This window comes from Mastomys coucha, unplaced genomic scaffold (assembly GCF_008632895.1).
Source record: "Mastomys coucha isolate ucsf_1 unplaced genomic scaffold, UCSF_Mcou_1 pScaffold21, whole genome shotgun sequence".
In the NCBI taxonomy this organism is placed as follows: Eukaryota; Metazoa; Chordata; class Mammalia; order Rodentia; family Muridae; genus Mastomys; species Mastomys coucha.
The window spans coordinates 24,572,906-24,575,336 of NW_022196904.1; the positions used below are offsets into that span (position 1 = coordinate 24,572,906).

The following is a 2,431-nucleotide window of genomic DNA, read 5'->3' on the forward strand; positions in this document are numbered from 1 at the left end:
CCCCCCCCCCCCAACACTACCCACAACAGCACCAGGAACCAGCCTGAACCGGCCTGAAACACAGATTCTAGCCAGAGGCAGTGAGGCACTCCTGTTAATTCAATATTCCAGGGCTGAGGCAGGAGGATCACAAAGTTTGAGACCAGCATAGGGTGCATTGCAAGATTCTGTGTTAAGGACTCCAGAGGTGGGGATGTGTAGCTAAGGGCCTTGAACCTAGTGGTGAGAGGCCTGGGGGCCCAGCTCGTCAGTAGACTGTCTAGATATCACCAGTGAGGGGCTGGGTATGTGAGTCCGAAGGATCTATCAACAGGCGCTGGAGGATATGCCTTGCGTGTACAATGCCCTGGATTCCATCACCAGGACTGCCACAAAACAAAAGAGAAACAAAACTCAAGTGTAAATCCCCACCCCCACCCACATCAGAAACCTCAACTTAAAATCCGATGCACATTGAATTCTGACAGAATAATTAGGAGCAGACAGGGTTTCTTGAGTGAGCCAGACTGACTGCAAAGGGCTTAGCTGGGCAAGACTCACTGAGGCCAAGGGCTGGGGACAAAGAACAGAGCTGGCAAAGTGTGGGGGAAGACAGTGCTGGACTCTCTCAGAACATCAAGTTCAGGAGCAGGCAGGTCTGAGAATAGCGAGCGGCCAGCAGAGCTGAGGACCATGGCTCCCAATGCAGACCTGAAGACCCTGGGCCACCTTGCACATTTCTAGAGAGAAGATGACCATGGGGATCCCTGTGGGTGTCTTCTCACCTCTGGGCTGAAACTCTGGACCTGGCCTATTCTGAAGCCCCAGGTCCTCTTGAGGGCAGGCTGGAGGCACAGACAAGCCAAGTTCATCCACCTGGCTCTTGGATGAGACAAAGAGGAAGTTCTCAAGGGCCGGTAGCAGAGCCCTAGGGTGGCCCAAGCCAGCCAGCCAGCCAGCCAGTCCTGGGAGAGTGAAGGGAGGGGTCAGAGTGGCGAGAGGAGGACCGTTAAGGGGCGGAGACTCTCTCGGAAGAGAATGGTGTTTTCACTGGGCAGATGCTCTGGCTTCCTGGGCCTCAGCAAAGAGGGGCAAGAGCCCACACAGGTGTGTGGGGAAGGGAAAGCTGGCTGGGGACGCAGCTGGTCCCAGGCAAACTTGCCTGCAGGTGAATGTCTCACCTGGCTGTCTGCCTATCACACATACAGAAGTGTCATAAGCATAAACAACCACAGCATTGTAAGTATGCCAAATTCACACACACACACACACACACACACACACACACACACGCACACGCACATATGTCACAAATATGCTACCATCACACAGCATCCCGGAATCAATTCCAAATTCAGAGAGCTACAGTAAGTCCCACACAAATCAGCTTCACATATACCACCAAGGGAAAGTTTTTCAGGGACACTGAAGACCAAAACAAACAGCAAAAACCACAACAAAGCTATTCGGACATCACCTAGTCACGGGACCCAGTGGCCCAGACATGCATTCCTATGGGAAGGTAAGTCCTCACACTGACCTACCCACCCTGACAGTCCCTCTAACTGCTGGGTGTTCACCAGGCAGAGAAAACAAAGCAAAGGCCAAGTCTCAAGGGTCTAGGGATGGGATTATCAGCTGTCACCGTGACAGAGAACCTTGACATTCCCATAGACAAGGGGGACTTGGGAACGATGCTGTACCAGATATTGAAGGGTCAGTATGAGGACCGGGCAGGCTTTACAAAGCAGTTAAGGTTACACCCAACATCCCAGGAGGGAGGGTCCTGAGCAGAGAAAACCACAAGGGGTCTCTGTCTCTTTCAACAGACAAAGCCACAAAGGGTCTGGGAGACATAGACAATCTCCCACCCACCCAAGGCACGCAACAATGCCACATTTGGATACACTGGAACTTTCCCACAGATGGAACCAGAGGTAAATGAGCCAACCAGAGGGCCCAGTGACACAACACTGTCACCGGTAGACACATGCAATTTCTACTTGCTCACTGTACCAAAAAAGACGTTCAAAGGTGGATGATAGGCACACAGCAACCGAGCCCCAACCTCATGCACACATACTAAAATCACGGTGAGAGCTCATGGTGGTAACTCACAGATGTAATTTATGGTAAACTATAGGCACAGCCAGCCGAGAGAGACTGAAGCCGAATGCTGTACAAGTCACAATGAGGCACAAGCTCAGAATGAGTGATTTACACACACGGTGCACAAAGAAAATTGAGACAGGCCTCACACACAACCACAGTGGGTCCAAGAGCCCCAGATGCACTCGACCTGGTTGGTAGCCATCACACAGATGATAGATAACACACAGCCACACAATATTGCCCCAGCTGTTACACACACACACACACACACACACCACGCTCAGCACAATCACAAACAGAAACCCTCAGGCACAGGGGACCAGGCAGGAGTGGCGGGGGT

General features: G+C 52.1%; 1 protein-coding gene across 7 annotated transcripts in view; it reads right to left on the reverse strand.

Annotated features, from left to right (window-relative positions):
* Gramd1a (GRAM domain containing 1A) overlaps positions 1–2,431 on the reverse strand; it is a 25,100-nt gene that overhangs the window by 16,903 nt on the left and 5,766 nt on the right. Inside the window, exon 1 of one of the 7 annotated variants that reach the window (XM_031386160.1) lies at positions 765–1,510. The exons of the other annotated variants lie outside the window; for them this stretch is intronic. The gene's annotated coding sequence lies outside the window, so the exon portion shown is untranslated. Of the gene's footprint in view, positions 1–764; positions 1,511–2,431 lie in introns of those variants that run through there. 7 annotated transcript variants of the gene reach the window in all.